The sequence below is a fragment of the Phyllostomus hastatus genome, unplaced genomic scaffold (assembly GCF_019186645.2).
Source record: "Phyllostomus hastatus isolate PE091 unplaced genomic scaffold, TTU_PhHast_1.1 phas_scaffold_39, whole genome shotgun sequence".
Taxonomy (NCBI): Eukaryota; Metazoa; Chordata; class Mammalia; order Chiroptera; family Phyllostomidae; genus Phyllostomus; species Phyllostomus hastatus.
Window position 1 is genome coordinate 23,984,391 of NW_025334028.1, and position 22,578 is coordinate 24,006,968.

Genomic DNA, 22,578 nt, shown 5'->3' on the forward strand with positions numbered 1-22,578 from the left:
CATGCAAAGTTTTTCACAAACCAAACCCAATCAGTTCTCTGGCTTCACCTTCTGCCACTCCCACAACATCACCTAAAGTCACAATGAGGCTCTCTACTTTCCATAAATACAGCATGTTCTTTTCATGACTTCCTAGGTATTGTGTGAACTGTCCCTTTCCTTGAACTGTCTCCCTTCCCCGCCTCCCTCATTTAGAAAAATCCTACTCATACTCTATAGCCTTTCATGAAGCATTTTCAAAGCACAAAGTCATTCTTTTTTTTTTTTTTTAAGATTTTATTTATTTATTTTTTAGAGAGGGAAGGGAGGGAGATAGAGAGAGAGAGAAACATCAATGTGCGGTTGCTGGGGGCCGTGGCCTGCAACCCAGGCATGTGCCCTGACTGGGAATCGAACCTGGGACACTTTGGTTCCCAGTCCGTGCTCAATCCACTGAGCTACGCCAGCCAGGGCCAAAGTCATTCTAAGATGCACATGAGTTTGGATAATTTTGATTCAATTTGCAAATCTTCAGTTCTCAAATCTCCTCTTTCTTAAAGCTATACTTGAACACTCGCTGGTTCTTCTGTCTCACCAACACCTCTGGCCTTCTTTTTTAAGAAGTGTCCTTCTCCACTTTAAAAATCTTACAATGAGCCCTGGGGGGCGTAGCTCAGTGGATTGAGCACGGGCTGCAAACCAAAGTAACACAGGTTCGATTCCCAGTCAGGGCACATGCCTGGGTTGCAGGCCATGGCCCCCAGCAACTGCACATTGATGTTTCTCTCCTTCTCTCTCTCTCTTTCTCTCTCTCTTTCTCTCTCTCTCTCTCTCCCCCCCCACCCCCGCTCCCTCCCTTCCCTCTCTAAAAATAAATAAATAAAATCTTTAGGAAAAAAAATCTTACAATGAGCCCTGGCTGGTGTGGCTCAGTGGATTGAGTGTCAACCTGTGAACCAAAGGGTCACCAGCTCAATAACCAGTCAGGGCACATGCCTGAGTTGTAGGCCAGGTCCCCAGTTGGGGGTGTGTGAGAGGCAACCACACATTGATGTTTCTCTCCCTCTCTTTCTCCCTCCCTTCCCTTCTCTCTAAAAATAAATAAATAAAATCTGTATTTATAAAAAGGTTTTACAATGATAAGTCCAGGGTCTAAAAACCTCCAGAGCACCAAGCAATTGGAGACGACTTAGTCTACTCCCTGGAGGGAGAGTTGTGTAAGAGCACGGTGGGAAATGTGGATGGCAGCCACTAACTCACGGCAAGACTCCATGCCTGTTAGCTATCTGTTGGTCAGACTATTTACCTACCAGTCCATCTGATAAATAAATCAGAAATTAGATGCTTGGGGAAGGAGGCATAGTTTATTTAGACTGAAAAACAAAATCACATGTTTTCTAACCAAAAGTTAAGTCTGATTTAGCTTATTAATTTGACAAATAAAGACTAGCTATACTAATTAGATAATGTGGCTGATATTTTCCAATTTGAACTAAATCTAGTGTTGGAGACTTTGATATATATATATATATATATATATATATATATATATATATCAAAGTGTTGGAGTCATGTATATATAGTCATATGTATATGGGAGAGAGAATATATATATCTAAAAGCACATATGTAACATACCACAAGCAAGAAATTATTTCCTTTATATGTTATAATACTTATCATATCTTGCTATAAATACTTGTTACATGTCTTTCTCCCTTGATTAGACCATGACTTACTTTAAAAAACAATCTGTGTGTTAATTATCCCTTATTTTCTTAAATACCTCATTTATTCAGGTGTTCAATAAATTTTCAATGGATTATTGGATCAATCAGAGCTGCAATTAAATCTTAATTAAAATCTCACATTAAAAATTCCTACTAGAACATAGTGATAAGCACACTGTTGAATAAACAAAAGATGCCCTCCCAACAATAAGTATTCCCTCCTCTCAAGTCCTATTTCAGTTTACCTGTCTAACTCAGCATTCTATGCTAAAAAAGAAATTACTTCAGTATATTTCCCATTTTCTATAAGATCAGAAGCTCTCCAAAATTAAGAACCATATCAGATTGACCTCTACCATCACCTCAGCACCTAAGGTAAACCATACTTAATATTTTTGAGTGAATTAGTAATTCAAACTTAATATATCAGCCTTTGCTCTTTGCAACACTGATACCTAATTGAGCCTTACTGCCATGTGCTTTGGCTCAGAGATGGAGGGTAATTCCTAAAAAGAAAAAAGTGCTGTCAGTATATGAACAGGGCTCCACTGACTCACCACGAGCAGGGCCGGCGTGCTGAGTTACTTTTTCCAGCAGTAATGAGGACTTGTGCTGAGTGGGCTGTCTGCTTCCTCCTGGGATCAATGGCGTGCATCTTTAATATAGCCTGCCAGTTTTTAAGATACAAGTTTTGGCCACTGAGTAGAGCTGGAGTCTTTTTTTTTTCTTCAAAATATTATAGTTATTTTACTCAAAGTAACAAAACTAAGAGCCCAAATAAAATAACCAAGAGCATACACAGTAACAATAAATGCTTAATCTTTTGTTGGGAGCCTTTGACCTTCTGATCTCTTCTAATTTCTTCATATATGAGTCAGTATTTAGTCTCAATATCATATGACTGACCACAAGTAAAGCAAATACTGATTTGAATTTTACATGCTCTCCTTACAATTGCTTTTTGGCCATACCAATGATCAGATTCATAAAAAAAGGAATATCTTACTACTTTCTAATTTCTACATAAAACCTCCTTCCTAAAAGCCTTAAGTTTTAAATTAGTTTCATGGCCTTAAATTAAAAATATTATTATTTTTTATTTATTCTGAAAAAATCCATTTTAATAATAACTGATATTCCATTTTTAATTATATATCCTGATATTCCAACAGAAAAGAAATCCTCAGTAATAAATAATGCTATATACACTTACTAATGTATGTTTAAATAATTAAATCTACCAGTGAAATAAAATCAGGCTATTTCTTTCAGTCATTGAAAGGGTTTCAGTGGTAACTGATACTCAGCTTCCATGCAATGTCACCAACATGAAACACCGTAATGACATTCTTCAGTTAAGTACTGCCTCATTATCTATCATTTTCTGTTTATTTATTTATTTAACAATCATTGTCACTTGTTAGGCTGCCCTCCCTTAAAATAAATTATCTAAACTTAATGGGAACTACATAAATGTGGACTTGTTTTAATCTATGTCTGCTGTCAAAAAAAAGACCAACTTCCTAATAAGTAAATCTAAGAACAATACTGAAAGTATAAAGAATCTCTGAAAATTTATATTAGAAAGAGCTTTAAAATATATAGTAAGAATGGTTGTTTGGAAACATGAATGGAAGAATACCAGGTAAGGGTTTTGAACTTGACATTAGCATAGCCAACCACCCTACTCTGCCTACACAGACAAGGAAGCTTTCCCAATTCAGGTCTTTCCATACTAAGATCAGAAAAGCACCCTACACTGGGACCTCCTGTTCTCCCTACTTGACACAGCAAGCTGAAAATGAGATTTTCAGTGACTCTTTATAGAGCAGTGAACTAAACCAAAAACATTTAAAAAAGAACATGTATGTTTTTCACAGTTTTATTTTTTAAAACAGTTCAGAATACTCCTTATTTTGTTTTCATATTTTAAGGAAAATGTAAATAAACTCTAAAAGGTTTTGGAAAATCCACTCTGTAAATTGGAGTATTTAGCCTATAATGTTTACTTTTCACTTTCTGTCACCAATTTAACAGGCCTTTGTGTGTGAGTTTAAAAGTCAAGAAAAATAAATAAAATCAACTAAATTGTTAAGTAACCCAAATTAAAATTTGTGAAGTCCTAACAGAGGAATTTTGGGGTCTTTTTTTATTAAAGGCTTTAACTTAGGTAAACCCATTAATCAAATTTTACTTATTATATCACTAAGTGGTACTAAACTCTTGGCAAAGTCTTAAAAGTAATAGAAAGCCTGTCCCTTTTAACATAAGTTAAGGCAGTGAGAAATTTACTTGTTCAGAGTAAAAAAGGTACAAAAATAAATATTAGTGTGGCCTGATTACCATTTACTTAATCATATCTTTTTGCCTGCAAAGAAAATTCTCCTCTAGCTTGTTTCCTAATGTTGAAATCACAAAGGAATGATATTCTAAAATTATCGAAGAAGTAAAGGACTAATCTGTTTAGAAGAAATGTGAAGAGTTATTCATGAATAATTACTGCAAACAGGCTTTGTTTACAACAAACTTTCCAATCATACATATATAACTAATGAATAAAACAGAGAAAATTGGCCTTTTAACATAAATTATTGATGCATGAAAGATACTGTTTGAGATATTACTTCAAAATAGTAAAACTTTTAAAAATTGTATACCTGAACTGAAGCTGCCCAAATTACACATTGTTCATACAATTTAAGAACAAAACCTTTTTAAAACAAGATATGTCTATCCAGCTCATCTGGAGTGTGGGGCTGAATGGCCTTATAAAAAATTGTAATGAAAATTACTTTTTAAAGCATCTTATTTTGGACTCAACTAACGCTACTGAGGTCGACCATTCTCCCTACCAGTTAGCTGCAATCTTTGTCACTTCAGACTTGTGAGCTGGTCACCAGACCTGTATGTGCATAAGTAATATCAGAATTCTACACTCACGATGCGGACATACCATGTGTGCATTCAGTTTCATCACTGACATGAAGGTAAAAAACACCTGCAATGGCCAATGACTGCCAATTAAAAAATTCTCCCCTCACTAGACTATAAGCTTCATGAGGACAGGGGTTGCTTAAGTTTCCCTTCCATATCCCTAAACCAAAAATAAGTGCCTAGGCACATAGTAGATGCTCAGTAAACATGTTTAATTAATGGAGCCTATTATGGCCATTGAAATCTTGTCTTTTTGAAAGAAACATCAATAATAAATACTTGTGAACTTTATTTTAAACCCAGTTGGAAAAATCAGATTAGTCTGGGTAGTAACTTAGCATATACTAAGACTGACCCCAAAGCAACACAGTATTATAATCATTTGACAGCTAACTTGGCTAAAATTATCTCATCTCATACTTGGAAAGATGTTTTCCTCACTGTTGTCACATATTGTAATACACCTGAACTTTTAACTAAAATGAACTTTAGCTCTTTTAACAATAATATACCCTTTGCACTGTTCAGGGCCCACATGACTTTCAAACAAAATTGGCAGCTTTTGCCATGTGTAAATTTCTGTGTTCTATCTTTAAATGTAAAACAGGAGGGCAAGTAAGCAAGTCCAATTCATCACGGCTTCACTACAAAGACCACTACGTTACCACCCCTGGTGATTCATTCCAGCACCACAGGACAGTGACTCGGCCAGACACTGGGCCAAGCCCTGCCAAAACAAGGGGCACAAGATAGATGCCAGCCCTGTATTCATGGAGTCTGCAGTATTGCAGGGGCTCTGGATAACAAATAACCTAAGGTACAAGTAGTATAATTACAAATGAAGACAAGAGCTACAAAGGTAATGGGGTACAAAGACAGAGAGCAACAGGGGAAACCAACTTTAAATAGTATGGTCAGGACAAGCCCTGCTGAGGAAGTGACATTTCAGTCAAGATCTGAAGGATGAGAAAAAGTCATGCATGTGAAAAGCAGAAGGAAACACATTCTAGGCATAGAAAATAGCAAGTGCAAAAGACTGAAGTGGTAAAGAGCTTAGCATTTAGGAGAAGTGAAAGAAACCTTGTTGACTTGAGCAAAATTGAAGGGGTCTGGGGTGGAGACACCAGCTGTTGTTGAAGAAGCAAGCTCCAAAGAATGTACATTTCACGTGTAACAGGGAGGCACTGAAGGGCTGAGGCAGGCAGTACCGATCCAGCAGGAGAGCTCTCTCTTCGCCAAGTGTGGAATGAGACTGGGGAGCAATACGAGAACTGATGGTGGTCAAACCCTTGCCTAATGCATTTATTAAATTTCACCATCTTTATAAGGCAAGAGAAAAAAATTTAAGTTGCTTCTTTCTCTCTGAATTGCTGAACATTTTCTCAACTGTCCCTGATTCTCTACTACCAACACATTTCAAATAAATATACTCAATATTTCCCTAAGAAAAGCTCTAGGCTCAAGATGCCATTTTTTTTTCACCTTTGCACTTCTGCTTATTAGCTTTGTGGAGACTAGCTGTAGTGTCCTCACCTGTAAAGTGGAGATAATAATAAGATTTATTTCATAAAGATATTAGGAAGATTATATCACATAATCTGTGTAAACCTCTTAGAACAGTAGGCTAATAATAATTAAATAAGATAATCCATATAAAGCACTTGGCAATCAGGTCATTATATTCAGAAACAATAGTTATTATTCTTTTAATTAAGTTATTAAAAATCAGCTTTAGAAGTCTTCCCATATTGGATATCCTTTTTCTATTAGTTTGAAAATATAGTATCTCCTAGAAACCTCAAGTCCAGCAGAAAATATCACAACTGCAACTCCAACTTCCGTTAATCAAGTCTGATGCGCATACAGTGAGGTTTTTCCACAAGTAGGTAAATGTAACACTATCATTGTGTTGGACAAACCATCTGCATTACATTTCTCCAGCATTCTGGGGAGTGGAGGGCTTGGATGTTAATGTGGAATTCAGTTATTAATAGTTAAACAATGCCCATATAAAATAGCATGAAAAATATAATACAGGATATACATTTATCAGAGAAAGCAAACTAGTAATGAGATTGTATAAGGACTACTGTAGCTTGACCATCACCAGCACAGTGGTTAGACATTTATATAATTGAAGAAGTGATTTCCCCTGTGAAGTCTAGCACCTACCTGGCACCACAGTTATTGAAATATTATTGACTATGTTCCCTATGCTGCACATCACATCCCGGTGACTATTTTTTGTAACTACCAATTTGTACTTCTTAATCCCTTCACCTTTTCCACTCAATCCTCAAGCCCCATCCCATTAGCAACCCACCCCTTTTTTCTCTGTATCTATGAGTCCATTTGTTTTATTTATTGGTTTATTTGGTTCTTTAGATTATAATGTAAGTAAAATCATATGGTATTTGTCTTTCTCTGTCTAGCTTATTTTACTTAGTAAAATCCCATCTAGCTGCATCCATGTTCTTACAAATAGTAAGATTTCATTCTTTCTTGTGGCCAAGTAATATTCCATTCCAGCACCTTTATCCACTCTAGACATCACCTTCTTAAAAGAACAGGGTATGCACGTTTGCTTTTGCTGAGCGTGGTGCCTCTAGTGCCTCCAGGTCAGAATCTTAGTGGGCAGCTACACAAGATGCGACAGGGCATGACCCCAATCCTACAGTTAGGACTCCTTTTCAGAATCAAGGCCCTCCCCCCAGCCTCCAGTAGTACAGGCTGCTGACTGTTCATAACTGTACTATTCAAGGTTGCATCACTGTCCTGGCCAACGAAGGGCAGCGAAGGCCCTTGCCTCCAACCCAGGACAACTGTGAAGAGCCATCCCACCTCCAGAGCTCACCACAGGATCGGCTGACATCTCTATTGTAACTGCATCATAATTCAACTTCTGCCTTCTTCCAATCCCCAGTCTCTTCAGTCCCCCACAGGCACTGATCCTGACTGTGCTCACCTCCTGCAAACAAGTCTCAGACTGTTTCCCAGCAACTCACCCTAAGACATCATCCGACAAATACTGGTAGAACAAATGAATGATTTTGCCACTAGACCCATACGAACCTCCTCTCAGAATAAAATGCACATGCTTAAAGCACAGCCAACAGTTCAAGTGATAATAAAACTGTGCATATACTTTAAAAATATAGTCATACCATTTCAGTTCCCTATTTTACTTAATGTTGTCAAACACAAATAATTACTACCTGAACTGATTTAACATCATGTTCTTCACTCTAAGACCAGAAACCAATTAAACGGCTGGTAACATTAGTTCTATAGGAATACCAAGAAAATTATTTCTATTTTTATGGAAAAAATAATGTATGGTTAAAATAGGTGTCTTCAGCCAGTCCATTTCTTTTAAACTTATACACCCAGTTACTTGTGTCATAAGAACAAATCTAGTATTTACTTACAGACAAAAATCATTTAAATTCAAGAAATAAAACACTCAGTTTCTTTAAGACAAGTTAGTATTTTATTTTTAAATTACAAGAGCAGCTTATAAATTCTTTAGTATAATTCTAACTTTATTATTTTATAAAGTGATGAAAAATTGATATATAAGGAGTTTTAGTACCAAGATAAAAAATAAGAAGAAATACTAAAAATGGAGGCTAGAGAAATACATTCAAGCTTCTTTTCTTTCAAATAAAGAAGCGGGGGGAGAGAGAGGGGGAGAGAGAGAAAGAGAAAGAGAGAACTCCCCTGGGACTATTTAGTCTTAAAGTGCATCACTTAAAGAGCCTGATTCGAAAATTACAGTTTTTCTACTTCAAAAATCAATATTTATCTCAGACCACAAGCTGGAATCTTAATTGTTTTGGTGGGAAGCTCTTCAATTTTAATGGATGTAAAAAGAAAATTTACTGTTCACCAAAAACTAGAATTATATTCTCAAATATATCCTCCTATCACCTACCTCTCAACTAGTCTTCTGAGACTTAAGTCTCTCCCTGACCTAAGATGTTTTGAATGTCTTACACAATTATTGCTTTACTGGCACTTTGATGACTCATCATTTTTAGGATCAAAACTAAAATGCAACCATCTTCCCATTTGCCAGTATTCCCTAGTGTAACTGAGACATACACATCTAACTCCAACAATTAAGTTAACTTGCTTTATCTATGAACACTATTCAAAGTTTACTGAAGGTCAGATTACATATGGTGAGGAACTACTGCATCCCAGAAGCAGAACCTGAAACAAAGTTTATTTCTGTCAACAACAGCAAGAGGCTACACATGTAATTTAGATTGTCCTGTCCTCCCTTGTACCTTATTGTATGCAAATAGAAACATCTCACTCTTTGGCATAAGCAAATAAATAAATCATTTTCTTAAAAAGTGACGGTCTCACTGAATTATACTTTCCAACAGAATTTAAATATTTTGTTCAGTATCATTCCTTAAAGTACTAAAATATTTTGATATCCCCCTTGATTATTCCCTTTTTCTGTCTCAGTGATGCCAAAATCTCAATAGTCTAATTTAAAGCAAACAAACACACCAACAAGCAAAAAATAAAATAAAATAAAATAAAATTCTCTCTTTACAAAGAGAAGGAAAGCAATTCCAAGAGAAAACAATTCTACCCAGATAAAGGAGAGGATCCAGAAAGCATTAGGATATCTAATTATCACAATTTGGAAGCAAGAAGCGATAAAGAAAAGTAGATGATAAACATGAGAAAAATTGCTAAATACCAACTCATTAGTAAATAGAAAAAATGATAAAAATGATGATCATTTTAATGACTCACCTCTGCTTTCCCAACTCTTCTCCATTCATACTCATAGTAAGATAAAGTATGAAGATATATGAAGGCAGCCACAGGCCTTATACTCAGAACAGGTACTGACAAGGAGAAACTGGAATCCCAACACTGGCTAAACCAAACTCCTCAACGTCCTCACTCCTTTGGGTAATCAAGGGCAACAGGGATTGTATCCACACGCCAAACCAGTCCAAAATCTTTAGATACAATAATAGTTAAAATGTAGCCTCCCTCTGGTGGCGGATTCAAACACATTGGACTGTACACTGACTACAGCTAGATCTGACTTTAATATAATTTTCTGGAATAGTTTGATGATGGAGATTTACAGTAAAGGGAGGTTGCAGAAACGGCTTTTGGGGGTAGCAACCAGAACACAAGAACAACTTGCTTGTACATTGTTTTACAATTCAGTACTATACACAGTTGTGCTCAGAAAATGAGCAGAGGACGGCATTTTTAAGTGTGAGTACAAGCAAGCACAAAGCAACAGTTAAGATTATGAATGCTCTCAAAGTATTTTGGCCCTTTAAAGTTCATATACACAATAGAGTGTTCCTCTCTCTAGAGAACATCACTGTACATCACCAAAAAGGACCACAAACTTCAGCTACAGCTACTGGGAATTACCAAATTACATAAAATTAATGGGATGTGGCTCTTAGCAATGAATAAATTTATAACTAAATGTTGAGTGCCTTACGCTTTTTATTCCACTGGGTGAACTGCTAGAGTAATCAATTCAATCAAATCTATTAGAGAGGGGCCCGTTAAATGTCTGATGGGCAGCTTTACTTTTATTCTTCTTCTACAGACTTTTTTCTGTGTTGGTCTTTGAATTTAAATCTGGAATGATGGAAGTTCAAAATGCAAATAGGATAAAAAAAATTTAAAAGTAGGATTTGGATAAGCCAAAGACACAAAAGAATAAAAATAAACATCAAAAATATTAAAATGTTTGTGACTAAATCAAATATTTTCAATTTATTTACAAATGCAAAGTTTTATAATATTCAAAATTTTTTTAAGTTATAGAAACCTAATGGGTGGAACTTACATGGTTTAACCTTAGAAAAATACAAACTAATACGGATATTTGCCCTAGGTCCAACGGATCCACATATAAACCTTTAGAGGTAACAGTAAGCCACATGGGAATGTAAGCAAGCTTCTTGCTACAAGGAGATGGTGGGCAGAGAGAGAACAAGGAATGGGCTAGGCTTGTCTTCCTGTGTTTAGGCACATCTCTGCACCCCATGAGAAGTTACTTCATCTATAAACTGGCAGTACCAATCCTTCTTTTAGCTACCTCATAGTCCTGACAGGAAAACCACCTAAGGTGACAAGGGGAAGGGCTCTGTAAATGTGAGAACATGAGACAGACTGAAGGTAGCAGTGACATCAGAGGCAGCGTTACTGTCTCTGACACAGGACAATGCTCTACAAACAGTTGTTGATGAAAGACTGAACATCGTTAAAGAACTTTTTTTAAAACCTAACACCAAATCACCAAACTACTTCAATATGTAACATTACATTAACATTACATTCTGGGACGTTCTAGCAGTCTATAATAATTCACAGTATTAGTCCAGTGCTTATTGTTTGCCAGGCCCTGTTTGTTCTAAAGACTTCACAAATATTAACCTGACAAAAACCCATGAAGTAGACTCTACTATCAGAATCTACCTCATTTATAAATCTTTATTTACAGATAAAGAAAATTACCTAATTCACAATACAGGGCTAAATAATTTATTAAAACTCAGTCTATAAGTGGAGGATTCCATTCAATCTTTTTTTTTAACTGTGACTTCTTTTTTCTTTTTTTTTAAGATTTTATTTATTTTTTATTTTTAGAGAGGGAAGGGAGGGAGAAAGACAGAAAGAGAAAAACATCAATGTGCAGTTGCTGGGGGCCGTGGCCTGCAACCCAGGCATGTGCCCTGACTAGGAATCGAACCTGCGATGCTTTGGTTTGCAGCCCATGCTCAATCCACTGAGCTACACCAGCCAGGGCTCCATTCAATCTTTTAAACATCTGTCTGGTAACCATGCTTTTAAACTAAAATGAATTCACTAACACATATCCTCAGTGATAAATTGGTAAGTAAGTATATCTCTACAAACATTACAAGTACATGACCAAAAAGTATATTTGGATTAAATATACTTTTATACTAAATATAGTTCTCAAGTATAGTTAATTGTGCTACACAGTCATAGTTCTTTTATATTCAGGAGCTAATTCAAAGTCATCATCTCTGTTATATGGCCTCCTTATTCCATTCTTCTCTCTGTCTTCAAAGTACTTTGTTCTCCATATACCAGATTTACTGATAATTGCATATTTTAAGTATAATAGTTTTCTTTAGATATGAAAATACTTACACATGTGGAATTCTCGAACAAAAAATCATAGTAGAAACACCTAGATTATGTGAATGTTTAGTCATTGGTTCATTCACAACTTATTTGCTACTGACCGCAATAAGCATTGTATTAGGTGCTGAATGTGGAGAGACTAGCACTTAAACACATAACCTTAAGTATTTTTAAAATTAATCAATACAAAAAAATACTTATGTGAGATAGCCTGAAAATTACATGTTTTAAAAACCACTTATTTTCCATTGAAAGCTAATAATATGCTTACTAGTTGAATTAAAAATGTCTGAAGATAAAGGGAAGGATCAAATTCTGAGAAGACAAGTGCCAGAGAACAAGTTAGATAAGTTAGTATTTTATTTATACAGCAGAGAATAGAAATGAAGTTACCTCCATGTGTTTGAGATTGTTCAGTAAGAAAAATGTAAGTTTAATAAAAAACAGTAAAACTGGATTCTCCATCTATTTCTTACATCAAGGATTTATATGCTTTCCAGGCTATCTGTGTGTCATATTCAGAATTAAATTTTGAAACCTGTGTTTCTGATGCCTTGAGCAAGGGCTCCTTGTGCCAATGAATCTCTCATCTGTCACCCACTAGTGCAGCACACCTGTGCAGTGCAGCACACCTGTGCAGTGGACTGCTGCTGGGTTAAAGGGAGCGGAAAGGTTGGTGGTGGGCATGGTTGTGTCTCTAAACCCAGAGTGCTTCAAAAGTTTAAAAAACATTGAAAGCAAGACCATCTTCTCTTATCCCCATCTTTACAACCTACACACAGCTTGAAAGAATCTTATTTTTTTCCTTCTCATCTTCCTAAAATTGCCCAACTCCCATCCCTGTCAATCTTTTTCAGGCAGCAGCCTGACTCACCTACACCATACCTAAGCAGATGCATGCACACACATGTATATATATGTGCACACACCCTCACGGACACAGCACATGCCTCACAAACATCGGGATGTAGAAAACATTACTGTTCTGAAGTGCCTATGTAAGCTCTGAGAAACAGCACACTGAATTACACCACAGGGCTGTGAAAATAAGTGTATGGTTAGTATGTCTTGACCGAGAGTTAAACCTCCTGAACCAAATCCCAGGGTTTCCCTCACACCTGTGTGGTCCCGAGTGCTTATTTCATCCTTCCAATCCTCCCTGTTCTTATTCACTGAATCTTGGATGAAGAAATGGCTAATCCACTTTCCAGTTCAAAACTCTTAATTCTTGAAAGACTAAAAGTGAATTCAAATGGAGACAGTACAGTTTTGATTTTAGGTAAGGTTTTGATGTATTTTTTTATAGGACCAAAAATGTTCTATCTCATGACAGTTGATGGTTGGATCGTGAGTCTCTTAACTGACAGCATGGAGGCTTCCCTCTGCCCTCTCCAAATACTGGTAACATTCCAGACGCTAGAGGAATACATCAGTCACTCTGCCTTTCAACTACAGTCATGTGCTCACAGAACAGTATTTCAGTCCGTGAGGGATTGCACGGAGGACATCAGGCTGAAGAGTTCCCATCAACTAGTGATGTTACTCACGTGATTATAAGATGCTGGTGTAAACAAACCTACTACACTGCATTCATATACAAGTTCAGCACATACAGTTATGCACAGTAAATAATACTTAATAATGTTACTGGTTTCAGCATTTACTAGCCCATACTTTTTATTGTGATTTTAGAGTGTACTCTTTCTACTTATTAAAAACAAAGTTTGCTGTCGCACGGTAAGGCATGTCATTACACTGGCGGCAGCCGCGCACCTCTCCCGTGTGCCGTGTCTCCCGATTACAACATGTGCTCACGTGCTCTGGATTCAGTCTCAAGCTATTTTGTGCAGTAATGTACTGCACAGGCTTGCAGCCTAGGAACAGTAGGCTCTGATGTTCTCACAAGGAAACAGCCTAGCAACACATTTCTCAGAACATTATTCCCATCCTTAAGCATGCATGACTGTACCTGATTTTTAGTTGTGTTGTATTATTTTAAAACATGCTTTCTACACAATTTTATTTCTGAAAATGCATTTTGTAGAGAAGTCACAGACCAACTTCCAATAACATGCATATCTTTATTCACCACCAGACAATGTCTACTCTCCAACACACAAAAGTTAGAGCTATACATTTCTAGAGGTTCCTCTATTTTTTGCTTAATAATTTTTGTGATTTAATGAAAGAGCGAAACAGGGAGGCTATATAATTAACCTCTTCAACCTGCAAGTTGAACAACCTGAAAACAGACTACAAAGAAGTCACCACCTGGAGCGCTGAGAGCACTTTCTACTGAGAGCACATGCACGCTAGTTTTAATTAAGTCCCTGAAATAAGAGGAAGTGAGAAATAGTGTCCCCACCATCGTGCTAATGAGGACTGACTAACTAACTGCACAATTAATGCTGTCCCCGGGCAGACACGAGAGAAGCTAACAGCTCCCATACATGGGGACACACCAAAGCTACATAGGAAAACAATACAGAATGGCTCCAATTATTTGATGCAACACACACACATTCTATAATTTAAGAGTTTAAAATATTTTAATAGTAGTTTCTTGAAATTGTACCATACATGGTCCAGTCTGGTGAAGTATGGAATCAATTAAACATGAGCTTTCAAGTCAAACTGGCCCCAAATCAGAGCTCTCTATTCTGCACCTGTAAATGTTTAAAGATGCCAGTATGTTTAAAGTATGGTTCCATTTTTTAAAAAATGGCTTTAAAGGAAACTATTTAAAATTATTTCCAAGCTATGCCATAATTTTAGACACATCACTGACAAAAAAAAGAAAAGAGGAGGGTAAAAAGCTGACTCTACCTATGATTTTGGACTATCATAACCGTCGGCCTGCATATATTTCAAAGAAATCTTGTGAAATTTAATAAGATTGGTAAGTAGTTTCTCCTTTCTCATTTGAATGGGTTTTTTAAAATGCCTTCACATCAAGGCTTTAAAAAATAAAAGGATATGCAGTCTGATTACAGCAAGAGAAGGCTCACAGTGTAAAGGACAGCTTCCAACCCGGAGCCCCACCCTCCCCTGCAGTCTCAGTCTCCCTCTGCACTTACCTGCCTCCTGTGTAACTCCCACCATCCCCCACACAGCACCAGCTCCTCTCCACTGCTGGCTCAGTCCCAGTGGTGCCACCCACCTTACCTGCAGTACCCTCTGACAGAATACCGAGGGCTGCTTTCTAAATGTTTACCTCTTTATCACTAACAGTGACGAGGATTGCTTTCAATCACTATATTTTGCCATCACTTCATTTAATTCACTTCACTACCACATCTTGTAGGGTGTTAGTTTATTTGAAAAAAAAAAAAAAGGTCTTGAATTTACCTCTTATCCTCCAAAATCACTGCCACCACCCTAGCTCAGGCTGTCTTCAACCCTCTCCTAAAGCATTTCAAGAGCTTCTGTTCTTTACTCTTCTATTTATCCAGGTTATCTCTAGATTACTTATCTTCCCAAAACACTATTCAATATGTGTTTTTCAATAAAACCTGTACTGGCTGCATCTATTTTCTACTACAGTCTCTTGTTAAATGTACTTATCCCAAGGGGGGAAAAATGTACCCGTGGGCAACTAGGTATATATGTTTGCTATATATCCCTCTCAGAATTCTACCACATACATTAACATATTAAAATATCTGTAGTTTTGAAGTACAAAAATCAGTTTACCTTTCTTTAATCTAACATATCTCATACTTATTTGATCAAGGGATTCATTCTTTCTTCAAAACATAATATATGGTGCAGCTTTGGAAATGCTATTTTCATGTATCAATTCCAAACACTCCTCTGGCTTTCAATCCCCTCTCTCATTCGTGGAAACCCACAGTTACACATTTCCCATTGCTTTCTCTCCCTCCTGATGCAGCAGATCGCCTGCAGGAACATTGTACTCAACTCTTTCCCAACCCAGTGGCTCATGTTGTCTCTCTGACAATCTCTGCCTCTTCTGTCTATACAGTTAAGTCTATCCAGCTTAGTCTGCAAACCCTGGTACAAATCATACCTCATCCATGAAATCTCCCATCAACCCTTTCCCATTCACGCTATCCTACATTTGGCCTCTGTCTTTTCCAATTAGAGAACACTCTCCTTAAAAGAAGTACCTATGTTTTATGTCAGAATCAATGTTTTATTCACTTTCAGCAAATGTGCATGTAATAGAAACTGAATGAGTTAGCATTAAAGGTTGTATTATTGATTATCTGACACAAAGGAATGCCCAATTAGAGAGAGATATCAACTGCAATCCACACACGAGAATACTGGTATGTTTTTTTAAAAAGGAAGAGGCCAGTGAGATGCTACTTCTTATTCTGGTCCTTTTCAGCCAGTGAAGTCATAGCAAGTGTGGCCATTCACAATGATGTGAAAACAAAAGCTCCAGGCCACTTTTTTATACAAGAGAGTAAAAAGCCCATCCAAGACCACTAGAAGGATTTTCAAAGGGAAGAAGCAAGACATCTATTTTTTCTAGTCAAAAATATGCAAATCTTAACTAATTACCAATAAATTACAAGTCTAAATAACTTGTAATTTATGTTATTTACAGTTAAAATTCTTTTTTTAGTCTTAATGTAAACAAAAATACCTTTATATATCACTTTCTATGAAAAACTGAAAGTTAAATCAGTGTAGACATGATAATTGTGTGTGTGTGAAATGTGTGGCCACTTTGAGGCCTGCTGTTGTGTTAAAGAGCCCTGTCACTTGTGACTTAAATACATTTAGTTAAATTGCAGCGCAAATGAGAGAAAAGTGAAAAGAGTAACTCCTCATAAGCCAATTAGCTTAACCTTGAATTTGCAGCTTTCTCCTGTAACCCTCACCTTTGTCTTCCAGCTACCCCACAAAAAAAAAATAGAAATGAGAAAAATTCTCTAACCTCACCAGAAAACCAAGGTATATAAAATAAGCACAACATATGTACTTCCTTTAGAGTAAAAAAAAAATCATTTTGCATTCAAATACAAATCACACACAAACTCACTACTCTAGCTAGAATAAAGTTCCACTACTCCCTATCATAAGGTCAATTGTGGAAACCTGTATGTCAAATACTTTTTACAGCCTATTTGCAAGCAGATGTGGCCATGTCCTCCTCATGAGCTAGAAAAGAGGTATGGTCCTAACGCATTCCTGCCCCCTGCCCCCACTGGAGAACTTCCCTCACCAGCCCTTTCTGTGTCACGTGCAGTGCTTTGCCTTTTTCACTAAGCACAGCATGAGCTAGCTTCATGTCTATAATGGTCATGGGCAAATAATTCAAAAAACTTAAGCAAGCCAACTTAATATATTTACCCCATATTTAATATTTTTTTCATTCAGTTTGTGACTTATTTTGTATTAGGACATGGTAGAAACCAGAAGCCACACCAAGCATCAACAAAAGGAATTTAAGAAACAATCACGTTGTTGGAGGGCTAAAAGAACAAAATGACAACAATGAACTAACAGGAAGCAAACAGCAGCAATAAACTAGTCAGTGACTATGGTGTGCTACTACGTATACACCACTTGGCTGGACACTGGACACAGGAGGAAGAATCCTTCCTTGCCTTACAGAAGCTCACAATAGAAAGAGAGCAAAACACACACATGTACAGAGTTGACTAACATGAGCAATGTCCCAAGACAGTAAATGATTTATTGTTCCTGCATGGTATTGGAAAGGAGCTTCAAAAGAGCTGATACCAGAAATTAGAAGACCAAGTTCTGGTCTAGCCACTATCCGTTTATCACTGGCAAGTCCATGAATCTCTGTTGGTTCATGAAGATTTTGGGGTGTCCAAACTTTTGGCATCTCTGGGCCATATTGGAAGAAGAAGAGTTGTCTTGGGCCACACATTAAAGACACAAACACTAACAAAAACTGACGAGCAAAATAAAGGTTTTAGGTACATTTACGATTTTGTTTTGGGCCATGTCCATAGCCATCCTGAGCCAAACTCAGCCTGCGGGCCACAAGATGGACATCCCTAGTAGGTGATTGATACGGCTCCTTCTATCTCTAACGTCCTATGATACTTTACAGTTCAGACACAGGAGAGAAGTCACAGGAAAACAGAAAGCAGTACAATATAAAAAGAACTTGAGTTTTAGAAACAGAGGCGAGTATGCATTCATTTTCCACATGACAGTTTTTCTTATATTATTCTGATTAGAAAGAGATGATGCAGCTAAGGCATACAAAACATAATTAGTACTGAAGAACGGCAATTACAGAATTAAAAGGAAACCACTGTTCAGAGAATGCCTGCTACATCAGAAAATATAATCTGAATCCCAGTGTTCAAATGTTTAAATGTATATACAGGGTCTGACACAAATAACACCCCTTCTATTATAAAATATTTTATTATAAAATCATAAGCATGTAATTCTGTAACATAACAATGTCACACTTAAGCACACCATATGACATTTTAGGTGAAATTGTTCAAATTAAAAGTATAAATTATTATACCCACATTATTACCCTACCAACCACACTCAAGCAGGCATGACTTCTGCTGGACCCTGTATTCACCATTGCCTTTAGTAAATAGTGAACATCCTATCAAACTGCACTACACACCACCTGCTCTAGGGATGGGTTTATCATCACCACTGACACGGAGTAATGGACTTAAAAGTTCAACACAATCAATGTTGTTGATCTAACAGAAATGTATGTTGGATTGCCTTTCAGTCCGTCAAAGTATAGTCTATCCTTTTTTCCCAAAGGCACTAAAAGATGTAGCTCTAGATTCCAATGGCTACATAATGACAAAATTGTCAAACTCCTAATTAATGCAATTGTATTTTCTTCTGTCTTTCCCTCATTGGTAGATACTTTTTATAATTCAAATCTGAATTGAAATATTTTCAAGACATCTATCAGGGATTCTTAAGTGTTCTGCAACACTTAACAGGAAAAAAATAAGTTACTGCTTTTTGGAATTTTAATATATTTTAAAAGAATGCAGGCATTGCTACAAAGGTGATTTCAATTTCCTATTTTATAGACACTGTACCTTTGACATAACTTTAATAAACTATTAGCAAAATTAAGACAAATTTAGCTTTACCCTTTAATTTTATGTCATATAAAATTTTCTTAAAATGTCTTTGCTATCACTTATCATTACACTTCAAGCATTCATTAAAAAGTATGACAAATTCTCTTGAAAAAAGATTGCTAGAAATTTTTCATCCACTACAAAAGGAAAGATGAATGTTCTTTTTAAATTGCATTCATTCCTCAGTGAAATATAAAATTAAACATAGAAAAAAGAGTAAGCAAAGTTTAAAAGGTATTATTTTATGAGAAAGCAATGTTAACACATTCCAATTTCTTAAAATATTCACTTCAGTTATCAAAACTGAATTTTAAGAACAGAACAGTGAACTTGTAGCAGACATTAACTTTTAATTTCACTTTATACAATCTTTTAAAATATTCACATCTATTTACATTAACATTTATATCATCAACTTTCTCTCTTTAGTTGTGTGGTATATCAACAAACACAGTTTTAATATGACAAAGCTAAATTACCACAAGGAAAAGTAAGTTTAATACTTTTGTATGATATCACATTTTGAAGAATGCTCATCAACATATTTACAGCACAATACAAAATAAAAACAAACTAATTTTCTGGTTAATTTTCCATAAATTATATAGCAAATTACTGTTTCTCAATGCTAAGTGCAACTGAATAGCCTTTCAACATTGATTTTGGATGACTACAGATTGTTCTACTTATGGAATTTGCTAAAAGGTAACAAGGCAGTAATTTATTGAATAGTATTCAATATGTAACTCCTGTAATATTTTATGTTCTCAATTTGTAAAACAAGAAAAAAATATAAGAAGTTGAGAAACAATGAGATTTCAAATATAAATTAGTCTAAATCTCCTCTTTATAGACTAAGAAATAGTCCCCTAAATAAATTAAACACCTTAGTCAAGGTCACACAGTTGGTGTGGTGCAGTGAAAAGGTCTAGTATTTAGAGTAAGGCAGACCATGATACTAATACACACTCCACCCCTTACTGTATTATGTTATACATGTCGCTGTATCTCCATGGACTTAGTTTTGGCATCTGTGAAAAGTACATATAATAAGCATTCCCAATGTTGCTGTGATGACTATGTTGAAGAGAGTATAGTGGTCTATAACAGGACAGTAAACATATGTGAAGTTCTAGCCTTACTAAAGAAACAGCTACATACAACCAGGTTTCTTGTCTTCTTTTCTAAAACGCAATAGGATGATACTCAATTTAATTTACTAATGGTTTAAAATTTTAAATACATATTTTTCCATATAGTTTTAAAATTCATTTTAACTGTGTGAATCTTATCAATTCAAAACCATACCATTTGCCACCTGCATTTTAAAGAAGCATAATCTGAAGTGACTTTACCAAAGCTTTTCCATTCAATCCACTAGTCTCTGCTTTTTTCCCAAATGAGGTAATATTTTTTCCAATTCCAAAATTCTTAATAGGGTTAATAAGTGAGTGTAATTCTTTCTGTAAACACAATAGATTCCTAACCTTTATATTAAGGAGAAATTTTTTTAAGTCAAGTAAAATGTCTCAACTGTGATTGCCAATTTCTTGAACAATTACTTAACACAATGGTCAAAAAAAAAAAAGAAAAGGTTGTTCCTGCTGTCATATGAAATATCTTTACATACTCTAGGGACGTTTTCCATTTTATAAGAGAAAACTGCACTTCTGCTTAATCAAAAAAATGCCATATTATTTATTTTAACTCTTTATTATGCATTAATATGAACTAATGAGAAACAACTAGGAATAATTTTCTTAGTCCTCAAATTACCTCATAAAGTCACATTTATGTGGAGACAAATGTGGAATGGTGAAAAGAAAATGACAGAGTTCTTTATAGCTTCATTTACCAAGGAAAATAATACATATAATAATCTATGTATGTATATACACATATACATACACACATACATATTTTTTCAACTTCTCTCTGTGTTCTCCTTAACATAAATTTCCTCTTACAGATGGTAACGATAGATGAAGGACTCTACACATTTAAACTCATATTTTGCTAACTACAAAACTCAGTTCCAGGGAGTTTTTACTGTGTGAAAATATGACTGACACACAGTATTCGTACTTGCCAAAAGTAAATGGAAACATCCACATAAATCACCCAGGACGAAAGTTAAATTAGATCCAACAATGACTATTCCTTTGGAATACAGTACGCTGACATTTCAACCTTTAGAATCACAGACCATTTGTTAAATGTCCTATAATTGCTGACCATGGGGATTCTCTAATGCTCTTCCTGAATAATAGAAAACAAAAATACTGCAGAGATTAAAAGCAACATAAAAGCCCCAGATGAATCAAAGGCATACAGTAACAATTGCCATTTCAATAAGAGTACATTCTTACACCCTCTTTCTTTCCTTTCTCAAGAGGTTCAAAAATAAAATGCATATTGATTTTGACAGCTGTAAGAAACGTTCATCATTCCCAAAAGCAAAACTCCAAATAGGATCACAATCTCTGCCACTCAGCAAACATTCACATAAATCCCAAGGCAGTGACTGTGGAGGTAAGAAGAGTCACAGGGTAGTCAGAAACGAATACCCTACTTCGCTACTCAAGGGTTTAGACAGGTGGCCCTCCAAAATTCAGAACGAGACTCCCCTGCAGGAAAGGTGCTCCTTTCAGAAAGGTCACATCTCGTAGAAAGGGTACTTAGTCCCAATTTCTCATTGCTGAAACTGTGATTTTCAGACAAAATCAGTCCTGAGGAATAAACATTAGTATCTCCAATCCCAGAAAAGAAACTGCCTACATGTATGATGGCAATCAGTAATATGCAGTCAAATCCCAAACTAAACTTCAAAGCCCACGTATTAGCAAAAATGAGCATGTCAGTCTCATATTACCAGTACACTGCCATTTTAAACTTATTTTCCAACTTTGTCTCAAAACAATTAAGGCAAACATGAACTATTTTTTGATTAGTCTGTCATATGACTAAATAGAGACTTTGGTTGGCTTGTAAATATGGTAGAGAATTACCAAATGAGTATACACATCCACTCAATTAAATATAATTATTTCTTACCTCTTTTCTGATTTATGTGATTTATTTTCTCAATCGGTGATTGCTCAACAACGAAAGTTAAACACACCACTATAAAACAAATGAGAAAAAAAGTCTGGTGCAAATCCCTCTATTCCTATTTTTAACTCCATGGTAATGGTTTTTAACTACACTCATACAAAAAAAGTAAAATAAAATAAAATGAAACAAAATAAGTACTACATGAAATTTTAGAGTTTCAAGACCCTCTGAAGACCATATATTGGCTCCATATAGGTCCACATATAACTCTGTTTTTAATGGATACCTGAAAGTACTAAGAATATTATTGTTGTTACTAGCGTTTTCTTTATACATTTGCAGCCTGGCTCAGAGGCTCAGCTTCTATGTCATTCCCTCCCCCACTTGAAGCACTTCTTAAAGATGTATCTAACTTGCCGTAGCCAGCTCAGTTGGTTAGAGCATCATCCAATACACCAAAGTTGCAGGTTCGATCCCTGGTCAGGGCACATACAAGAAGTAGCCAGTGAATGCATAAATAAGTGGAACAGCAAATAAAAGTCTCTCTCTCTCTCTTTCTCTCTCTCTCTCTCTCTCTCTCTCTCTCTCTCTCTCTCTCTCTCACACACACACACACACAC

At 36.0% G+C, this 22,578-nt stretch overlaps 1 protein-coding gene across 3 annotated transcripts in view; it reads right to left on the reverse strand.

Annotated features, from left to right (window-relative positions):
- The window catches only part of PPP3CA (protein phosphatase 3 catalytic subunit alpha), a 312,138-nt gene that overhangs the window by 192,921 nt on the left and 96,639 nt on the right, over positions 1–22,578 (reverse strand). Inside the window, exon 2 of one of the 3 annotated variants that reach the window (XM_045820034.1) lies at positions 2,267–2,376. The exons of the other annotated variants lie outside the window; for them this stretch is intronic. The gene's annotated coding sequence lies outside the window, so the exon portion shown is untranslated. The remainder of the gene's footprint in view (positions 1–2,266; positions 2,377–22,578) is intronic. 3 annotated transcript variants of the gene reach the window in all.